Here is an 11,240-nt window from a genome sequence, read left to right as displayed (position 1 = left end):
TACCACTGATTTCTCTAATGAATAATAAGTCATAGTCCTACTATGACTGAGTCATCTCTTCCAAAGAGAAGGTGTGGGCACTATGTTCAAGACCCAGAATCAGCCCTTAAGGGAGCAATTTATCTACTTACCCTTACTTTAAGGAATGAGTGAATTCCGTCTTGTGTAACTGAGTTCCCAACTCCCCAATCAGACGAATTCCCAAAAACATAGGCTTGTTGAGTTTGCAATATTGCCACTCTCACCTATACTAATCAAAAGACCGCCCCTCATAGGCAGGAGTTCCCAAAACACTCAAGATTAAGGTCATGTCACCTATAGTCGTTTTAGTGAAATGTAAGTCTCAATTATCAATGGCGTTATATAAAGAGACTAATCATCTCGTGGTCCGGTCTTATACAAACTCTTTGTATAGGACACCCCCCCTCACATTCTTCACATGAATGGTTATGACCAGACTATTTGTAGCACTTTACAACACTTGTAAATATCTAGAAAGCGGGTCGTATCCGTAGTGTCACCAGGATAAGGTATCCCTCCTTTATCTTTATACTACAGACTATTTAGGTTATTACTTAAGGTATGATCCATTTGTATGTCTCACATACATGGTTAAGTTACATGAAATAACCACGAATCTTAGTTTATTGGATATGAATAAATGCAAATAAAATAACACTTATTTTATTAATAACAATGTGTTTATAGAGGTGTTTACAAACTACAAGACCACTGGGAGAATTAGGACACCAATCCCAACAATCTCCCACTTGTCATAATGCCTCGGGAGACTAATGTACAATAAATAAAGCAGTACAATATACAATAAACTAGAGCATACTCTATACCCCAGTATCATCTCCCACTTGCCCTAGACAAGGTGTTGCATGTTCCGACCCAGACTTTCCAGATAACCTTCGAACACTTTAGCCGTGAGAGCCTTTATAAACGGATCAGCAATGTTGTGCTCCGACACGATCTTTGTGACTATTACATCACTACGATGCACAATCTTCTTGATCAAATGATACTTCCGTTCAATATGCTTGCCTCTTCAGTGACTTCAAGGTTCCTTAGAATTTGCCACAATCCCATTGTTATCACAATAGAGTGTGATCGACAAAGACATATTTGGAACAACTTCCAAATCTGTAAGGAAATTCCTAAGCCAAACAACCTTTTTAGCAACTTCACAAGCGGCTATGTATTCGTCTTCCATAGTGGAGTTCGCAATGCATCCTTGCGATGCTTCGCCAAACTACAGCCCCTCCATTCAGAGTGAACACTGACCCTAATGTCGATTTATAAGAATCTCTATCAGTCTAAAAGTCAGAGTCTGTGTATCCTGTAAAGATCAAATCCTTATCTCCATACATGAGCATATAGTTCCTCATTCTCCGAAGATACTTGAGGATCATTTTGACCGTCGTCTAGTGTTCTAATCTTGGATTGGACTGATATCGACTGACAATCCCTACTGCATAACAAATGTCAGATCTAGTACACAAAATTGCATACATAAGACTTCCAACAGCCGAAGCATGGGGAATCCGTTTCATTTCTTTAACCTCTTGAGGTGTCTTAGGACACTGCTCCTTAGATTCCATGCCTGAAGGGTAATAAACCCCTCTTGGAATTCTGCATCGAGCACCTGATGAATATCTTCTCAATGTACAATGCCTGAGACAAGGCCAACCTTTTGTTCTTACGCTCCCGAATGATCTGGATCTCTAGAACATACTGCGCCTCTCCCAAATCTTTCATTTGGAATTGGGCGACTAGCCACTTTTTAATGTCAATTAGAAAACCTACATCATTCTCAATGAGTAGGATATCATCCACATATAGCACCAGGAAGGCTACTGAGTTTTTGATGATTTTCTTGTAAACACAAGGCTCATCAACATTTTGATCAAAGCCAAACGATTTGATCACACTATCAAATCTAATGTTTCACGATCTAGATGCTTGTTTCAGCCCATAAATGGACCTATTAAGCTTGCAAACTCTTTACTCTTGATCTAGAGGAACAATGAATCCCTCTAGTTGAGCCATGTAGATGGTATTCTCAAGATTACCGTTCAGAAAGGCAATCTTGACGTCTATTTATCATATCTCATAATCATAAAATGTGGCTATGAATAGAAGAATCCTGATAGACTTCAACATGACAACAAGTGAGAAAGTTTTCTCATAGTCCACTCCCTCGACCTGGGTATAACCCTTTGCCATGAGTTGAGCCTTAAAGGTTTGTGCCTTTCCATCTACACCTCGTTTTCTTTTAGATCCACTTACACCCTATAAGTATTACCCCATCAGGCTGATCCACTCCCAGAAAGAATTGAAGTACATAGACTCAATTTCCTGATTCATGGCTTTAATCCATTCATCTTTGTCAACATCCTCTATTGCTTACTTATAAGACAATGGATCCTCAACTCCATCATCAGACATGATGTTTTGGGCTTTAGCAAACCCATGTAGTGTTCCGGTGGGTTCGCAACCCCCCCGCTACGTCGAGGCAGTCTCAATTCTGGATATGGTTGACTAGATGAACCGTCAACAACTCTAGTTAATATATCAGTCTGTTCAACAACTCTTGTCGAACTCTTAGTAGTCTCACTAGAAATCTCATGTAAAACAAGCTTGCTTCGTGGCTTATGATCCCTGATATAGTTTTCTTCCAAGAAGATGGCATTCGTCGACACAAACACCTTATTCTCACTCGGATCATAGAAGTATCCACCCCTCGTTTCCTTGGGGTAGCCTACAAAGAGGAAACTTTCAAATGCGATTTAACTTTTTAGGGTTAGCCACTAGCACGTGGGCCGGACATCCCTAAATCCTGAAGTGGCGTAAACTACCGTTCGACCTCTCCACAACTTAAAAGGTGTTGCAGAAACACTTTTCGAAGGAATGTTATTCAAAATGTAACATGCAATCTACACTGTAAATCCCCAAAACGAGTTTGGAAGATGAGCATAACTCATCATAGACCAAACCATGTCCAACAGGGTTCTGTTTCTCCTTTCTTATACACCATTCTGCTGAGGTGTACCTGGGGCCGAGAGTTGGGATGTGATTCCATGTTCTATCACATAGTTTTGGAATTCGAGGTCCATATACTCTCCACCACGATCAGATCGTAGTGTTTTTATCTTCTTACCTAACAAGTTTTCAACTTTAGTCTTATACTCCTTGAACTTTTCAAGAGCGTCAGACTTATGTTGCATTAGGTATAGATACCCGTTTCTTGAATAATCATCTATTAAAGAGATGAAATATTCATACCCAACTCGAGCTCTAACACTCATCAAACCACAAAGGTTTGAATGTATAAGCTCCAAGATTTCCTTGGCTCTATAACCTTTTCCAGTAAAAGGTCGTTTGGTCATCTTGCTTTCAAGGCATGATTCACATACCGTTAAGGAGTTTTCTTCTAAACATTTTAGAAGTCCACAATTCACCAACTTCTCAATCCTATTGAGGTTGATATGACCTAATCTTAGATGCCAAAGATGAGCATTTTCCTTAGGAGAAACCTTTGGTCTTTTTGCAGTTGTCGTTGTTCTGAACGTTTCAGTATTAAGCAAGGCTTTTATGACTATTTCAGTATCAAGCAAGGCTTTTATGACTAACGGTCTTAGTACATATAAGTTATTTTTCATTGAACCAAAACCAATCTCCATACCATTCTTGAAAATAAACACTTTACTCTTAGAAAAGGAGATTTATAACCTTGCTCATTCAGACAAGAAACCGAGATTAAGTTCCTCTTGATATGAGGAACTACAAAAACATTATCCAGTAATAGATAACGTTTTTTATCCAAAAATAACTTCAGCCTACCTACAGTAATAGCTGAAACAACCTCACCAGTATCGACTCTAAGATTCATCTCTCCATCTTCCGACGTTTTCCAGGAACTAAATCTTTGGCAGGAAGAACCGACATGATTAGTAGTACTTGAATCTAGTATCCAGACAGAATCATCATTTTCTACCAAACACGTCTCTAAGACAAATAAATCACATTTACTGTCTTTAGACTTCTTTCTCTCTTGGAGAGTAGTGGGATTAGTATCAGAACCTAAATAAGCTCTAAGTTTCATTTCAGAGAACAATTCTTGTCGATGAACTTCATCTGAGTTAGCAACAATTGCTTTCTCTTTTAGTCCCTTGACATTCAAGAAAGACTGGAGATTAGCTTGGGAACTGACACTACTGGTTTCTTTGACATCTATCCCTTTGTGCTCAAAAAGTAAGAACTGACATTCAAACAATTCTTGCAATGAGTCCATGATTTGACGTGCCATGACCATGTTCTCAACCCTTTCGGATAATGCATCAGGTATGCTAGCCAAAATGTGAAGTCGGGCCAACAAGTTAGCCTTCATCCACACCTCATATGCATTACGCACATTTCGCGGTGCATCACGGGTTGGGATTTGAGAAAACTCCTCAACCATGACAAACTCGAGGTCATTTACCACGAAATATGTTTTAAGAGACTCTTTCCAATGTATGTAGTTGGTCAAATTAAAAGAGGCAACTAACAGAAAATCATACATGTTGCTGAAAAAAGATTTTAGCAAATACTCTTTAAAACAAAATCCAATTTGGTTTAGCAAAATCTAAATGAACCCCGTGTGACATCTAGTTTTGCAATGACGCTTTAGTGGTTCAGGACAAAAGCTACCAAAAGGTAGTCGATTTATCCCTCCTCTAAATTGAGACACTCTCAACCAGTCATTAACACCATAACAACTTTTGTTCCTATAACGACTAGCCATCATTGATTTGATCAAGAAATCATTATCTTGCTTAACAATTTTCCGTAAATGTAACTCTTCATTTTAGATCCTAGAGTTTCGCCTCAAGCAGCCAATCGGAAGGGAAAAAATCTGATCGGGGCAAAAACTAAAGTGACCCTATTCATTTCTGGAGTTCACCTTGATATTGACCAACCACACAAAATTATCCGAAGGGGGATGCTCCCAGGGCGCCACGAGGCCATGTAAGAAGACTGCAGGATATGTTGACACACATCCTGACACACATGCAAACCAATGAAAGAGACTGCAGGACATGTTGACACACATCCTTCACCCACTTATTATAAATACTCTCTCCGTCCATCTTGATATTGACTCATGCAAACACCATCCGAAGGGGGATGCTCCCAGGGCGCCACGAGGCCATGTAAGAAGACTGCAGGATATGTTGACACACATCCTGACACACATGCAAACCAATGAAAGAGACTGCAGGACATGTTGACACACATCCTTCACCCACTTATTATAAATACTCTCTCCGTCCATCTTGATATTGACTCATGCAAACACCATCCGAAGGGGGATGCTCCCAGGGCACCACGAGGCAAAACATGAATCTCATGGTATGAACATTAAGGGAGAAACATGAGTGGAATTGACATATTATATATATTTTTTCCTCCCACTGAGTATTTTATAACCTAGGGTTCAGTTTACTTAGAAAAAACACAACTAACGATTTTAACTAAGTGATTTTTTAGGTTTGCCCAAAAGTAACGCTTACTTTGGAAAATTGAACAACTTTTGATCATCATTCACTAAACTTTTTAATGAAGTCTTTGATCAACTGTTGCATGCCTGTAGCAAATCTATCTAATTCACCTTTTCAGGTAGGTTCCCAGGTAGGGGTGTTCCATTTCCGTCAGCTTAAATACCCCAGCCTAGATAGAACTCCCTTAGACAAAAGGTCCCTTATAAATAGATTTAATATAAATTTAATCTTTTATGGAAATCAATTTAATCCTATTAAACCGATCCAAAAGATTAAACTTAGGTATCTAATCTCATTAGAACCATGAACTTAGGTCTATCTCAATCCAATTTTAAAACACTTTTAAAACATAAGTTCACCTAAGTTCGCATGCAACTCTTTCTTATTGATTTTAGTTCTAATTTCCATTATAACACTTATAACAGGAAACAACTAAAACCATCCACATCACGAAGCAACACATACAAGGCATTCATAACTCTTATAAATAAGCCTAAGTACTATGCATTGTTCATTCATTACTACTGGTATATAATACTTATATAACAAAGCAATGATCCAAGCATACATGCTCTCATACACCCTTATACTATAACTTTTATAATATAAAGATGATGCTTGAATATGCTTAATACCTGCATAAATATAACTCTTATATTTCATGATGCATGACCACGTTTTCTAGTAATTTCATCATGCTATTAACTATATTATAACACTTATAATATATGATGTATGAATAAAATGCATAACCTAAGGTGGGTTTTAAATTAATATGTCATACATTATGGCATATAAATAAAACATACATCTCATGTACATTAAGTAAAAGTTGATGAACCGAGATAATTAGCCTCAAATCCTCAAAAAAAAAAAAAAAAAAAAAAAAAAAAAAAAAAAAACAAAACAAAACAAAAAAAAAAAAAAAAAAAAAACAAAAACAAAAACAAAGCTAACTATTACGAAGAACAATGAGTCCACCGGTTCAAACAGGCGAACCAGGTCTTCAACTGTCTGGGTAAAGATCGTGTCTCCTTGATCGTGTAACAAATCCTTATGATTGTTTAGCAACGCTATAAGAGTATAAACGATCATTTAGCAACGATCAAGTACCTTTGACTATGCGATAAAGCATGAAGGCACGTGATCGTGCAGCGCACATCATGCAATGCAAGCCTTAAATGATCAAGTGAATGACAACGATACGATGAAGCATAATTGTCTAACTGATCGCTGAATAAGCGTAAGGTATCGTATACTGGGTGATCGTGTAGTCAGTGACTATGCGATGAAGCATGCTGGACTACACAATTATTTAGTGCGCGCACCTTTTATTAAACGATGAGTGTCAAAAACTTATGTGATTGTTTACCCTAAGTGTCCATGCGATCAAGAAACCAATGCTACGCAATAGAACTTTTCTACACGCCAAATCTCAACGATCGTTTAGCTTGGGCTACACGATGTGACCAACCTTTGGTCTTCTTCCTCGATGAGAACTGCATCTCCATGCTTCGAAACTTCTTCACGAACGACTAAAAAAACTTCAAACACTTTGAATACAGACTCGATTTCTTGTTAATTATGCCCAAAAACGTAGGGGCCCTTACAAATTAACACTTTGTAAACTTAAAGAAAGCTTTAAACAGAGGCAATCATCCCATAAACATCCATCAACACATCCGCAACCACATTTAACTCTTAAACACATTGTAGAAAACTTAAAATCCACCACGGCTGTAAAAGAAGTTCAATTCAGCAATGAAATTTGGAATATCAGAACAACCTAGCTCTGATACCAATTGAAGGAAATAACAAACAAAGATCTCTATGAGCAATGGAATTGGTTCGTTCTAAATTCCATTCAGATTGAACACAGCGATAACAGTCTTAAATGGAAACATACAGAGTATGCATCAATAGAAATTATAACATGGTATAAGAGATTCAAGGGATAGAGTATGCATACCTTTGAAGAACCATTCTTTAAGCATCCCTCGATCGAAAATCTAATGCGTCCAGAATAATACTCAAATGTAACGAACAGAACACGAACATCACAAATGTCTGAATAAACATCGACCCCAATCAAGTCTAACTCGATCCACAAACTGAGCAAGAATATCACCACAAGTGTTACCTTGATATTCTCAGTGTGAGAATCCAGGAGTTGTGGGCTCTGTATGATCTTGGATTGAGAAAGAGAGGAGGTATGTGATCGAGTAGACGATCGAGTAAGTGGGAGATAAGAACACTGTCTATCACATAAACGATGTACTTGATCGTTTAGTAAACGAAAGCCTATCGCATAGACTTTGCTACTCGATCGTACAGCAACAATCAAAAGAGTAACTATCGTATAGTCAACTCTAAGTGATCGTTTAAACTCTCAACGGCTATTGCTTAGTAAAACTCTTTTTACTTGATAGCCTATTCCGTGAGAAAATTCTCGAATGGATTAACCACTAAATTTGGAAAACAATTTTTCTTTTATCTCACAGTTATCATAAAACATCCAATAACCTCCCACTCAAGTCGGTTATTAGAGAAAAAGAATTAATTATCATATAATTAACATATTATAAATAAATATGATAACCAACTTATCATATTATATTTATAACCTATAGTTTTAATATTTCATCATATGAAACATATAAACCATAGTTCTTTTTCTACTTTATGGTACTTAATGTAAATCAAATTTATATTAATTCCTCTATTTAATGTATCTCATACATCACACCAATTATATCACATATAATTGAATTTTCTCTTGTAAAATTGAACACTTCAAACTAACCCAAAATATTATTCTCAACTTGAACTCATTGAGCTACTAAGGGGACCTTATAGACCTGTAGCTTGAAGTTCCAACGGTACGTGAATAACTGACTAAACTCTTTAACCACGAGATCCACTATCCGTTAACTGCCGGACACTCTACTAAAGACCGACAACAACACTCTTCTCACTACAGATATATTTTTGTGTCCATATAACCAATCAACAGTCGATAACCCTTCACAAATCGCTTGTACGTATAACTGGGCCAATTTATCGTTTTGCCTTTGTAGTTACATCTAACTCCTTAAGTACCATTGATTCCTCTAATGAACTCATAGTCTTACTATGATTGAGTTCTCTCTTCCAAAGAGAGGGTGTGGCCACTATGTTCAAGATTAGAATCAGGGAAGAAGTGAATTTCGTCTTGTGTAACTGAGTTCCTAGCTCCCCAATCAGACGAATCCTTAAAAAGGTAGGCTTGTTGAGTTAGCAACCTGACCACTCTCACCCATACTAATCAAAGGACCGCCCTCACAGGCAGGAGTTGCCAAAACACTCAGGATTAAGATCATGTCACCTATGGTCATTTTAGTGAAATGTAAGTCTCAATTATCAATAGTGTTATACAAAGAGACTAATCATCTTGTGGTCCGGTCTTATACAAACTCTTCGTATAGGATACCCCCGCTCGCATGTCTTCACTTAAATGGTTAGGATCAGACCTTTTGTAGCATTTTACAACACTTGTAAATATCTACAAAGTGGGTCGTATCCATAGTATCACTAGGATATGGTATCCATCTTTTACCTTTATACAACAGACCATTTAGGTTATTAATTAAAGCATAATCCAATTGTATGTCTCACATACATGCATAAGTTACATGAAATAACCACGGATCTTAGTTTTTTGGATATGAGTAAATGCAAATAAAATAATGCTTATTTTACTATCAATGTGTTCATAGAGGTGTTTACAAACTACGAGACCACCAGGAGAATTAGGACACCAATCCCAACAACACATTTATTGAAAGAAATCTTTATAATATCTTTATTATGAATAGAATATATTTAATGTTTACAAACTACGAGTTTTAGGACATTCCCAATAAACTCCCACTTGGACTAAAACTCCAATGGGTTTAATATTTATAAAATATACAATATTGAGTATGAGATAATACATATAATAAATTAGAACATCTATATACCCATGAATTTTCTCACTTGTCCTGGATTTATGAAGCTCGTAGTCCTAGTTCGACTAGGTGATCCTCGACCACTTTAGCCGTGAGGGCCTTAGTAAATAGATTAGTTAAATTATCTTCTGAGGTTATCTGCATAATGATCACATCTCTTCTGTGTACTATCTCCCTGATGAGATGGTACTTGCGCTCGATGTGCTTTCCTCGTTCATGGCTTCTTGGTTCTTTTGAGTTGACAATTGCTCCATTGTTATCACAATATAGGGTGATTGTCAGATGCATATTTAGAATCACTTTCAAATCGGTCAAGAAATTTCTAAGCCATACGGCTTCTTGGGCTGCTTCACATGCAGCTACGTATTCTGTTTCCATAGTGGAGTCTACGATATAACTCTGTTTGATACTCTTCTACACTATAGCTTCTCAGTTAAGAGTGAATATTGATCTTGAAGTAGATTTCCTAAAATATACATCGATTTGAAAATCAGAATCAGTGTATCCAGTATGGATCAAATCCTTAGAACCATACACGAGTATGTGGTCCCTCGTTCTCCGAAGATACTTGAAGATGTTCTTAACAGCAGTCCAATGACTATATCCAAGACTAGACTAGAACCTATTGACTATTCTGACTACAAAGCATATGTCTGGATGTGTACACAACATGGCATACATCAAGCTCCCGACTGTTGATACATAAGGAATTCTTTTCATATCCTCAACTTCTTGAGATTTCTTAGGACATTGTTCCTTAGACAAATGAATTCCATGTCTAAAAGGTAATAAACCTCTTTTGAAATTTTGCATTTTATATCTAGATAACATCTTGTCTGTATAAGATGCATGAGATAGTACTAGCGTTCTGTTCTTGTGATTCCGAACTATTTGGATTCCAAGACTGAAATACTTGTTTTAACCCATAAATGGATCTTTTAAGCTTCCAAACTTTTTGCTCTTGACCTTGTTCAATGAACACTTCTGGTTGAGACATGTAAATACTTTCTTCAAGATAACCATTTAAAAAGGCTGTCTTGATATCCATTTGTCATATTTCATAATAAAAAAAGGCGGAAATGGATAAAAGTATTCTAATAGACTTAATCATGGCAACAAGAGAGAAGGTTTCTTCATAGTCTACTCCCTCTCTTTGAGTAAAACCTTTTGCCACTAGTCTAGCTTTATAGGTTTGTACCTTACCAACTTGGTCTCATTTTTTCTTGTAGATCCACTTACAACCAATAGGTTTTACCCCATCTGGTTGATCTACAAGTTTCCAGACAAAATTCTGGTTGATCTACAAGTTTTCAGACAGAATTGAAGTACATAGACTCCATTTCAAGGTCCATGGCTTTTATCCATTGGTCTCTATATACATCTTCCATTGCCTATTTCAAGGTTAATGGATCCTCTAAGCTATCATTAGGTATGATGACCTGAATTTCTCTTAAACCCATGTATCGGTCAGGCCGTTGAACAATCCTCTCACTACATCGAGGCATTCTCAATTCTTGAAAAGGATGTGACAGACCAGTTCATTCAATAACTTTTGTTGAAGGACCACTTGATCAATAACTTTTGTTGATGTATCTGTAGTTTCTCTAGACATATCATTTAATACTAATTTACTGCAAGGTTGATTTCTTATATTGTCTTCCTCTAAGAATGTAGTGTTTGTTGATACAAACACTCTGTCATC

This window comes from Benincasa hispida, chromosome 3 (assembly GCF_009727055.1).
Source record: "Benincasa hispida cultivar B227 chromosome 3, ASM972705v1, whole genome shotgun sequence".
Taxonomy (NCBI): domain Eukaryota; kingdom Viridiplantae; phylum Streptophyta; class Magnoliopsida; order Cucurbitales; family Cucurbitaceae; genus Benincasa; species Benincasa hispida.
The sequence above is the reverse complement of the archived record's forward strand: the minus strand, read 5'-3'. Positions refer to the sequence as shown.